The 218-nt window shown below is 31.2% G+C and overlaps 1 protein-coding gene across 1 annotated transcript in view; it reads left to right on the plus strand.

The window, feature by feature from the left end:
- The window catches only part of LOC119585835 (major facilitator superfamily domain-containing protein 6-like), a gene marked incomplete at its 3' end in the record, with an annotated part of 10,744 nt that overhangs the window by 243 nt on the left and 10,283 nt on the right, over positions 1 to 218 (plus strand).

Genomic DNA, 218 nt, shown 5'->3' on the forward strand with positions numbered 1-218 from the left:
GTCGGTTTTTTTATTCTTGTGTCGAAATCATTAGTTTTTGGATTTAAAGTTAGATTGCAGTATGTTTTTTTTTTCGAATAGATGTTTTTGAAGTGCTTATAGATAAATTAAAGGTCTGAAAATTGCGTCACCGTGACCATATACAATCCGCAAAGATATTAATGATTCAGATACGTTTGACGAATATATGCGAATATTGCAATCTTCATACAAGGCTG

The sequence above is a fragment of the Penaeus monodon genome, chromosome 20 (assembly GCF_015228065.2).
Source record: "Penaeus monodon isolate SGIC_2016 chromosome 20, NSTDA_Pmon_1, whole genome shotgun sequence".
NCBI lineage: Eukaryota > Metazoa > Arthropoda > Malacostraca > Decapoda > Penaeidae > Penaeus > Penaeus monodon.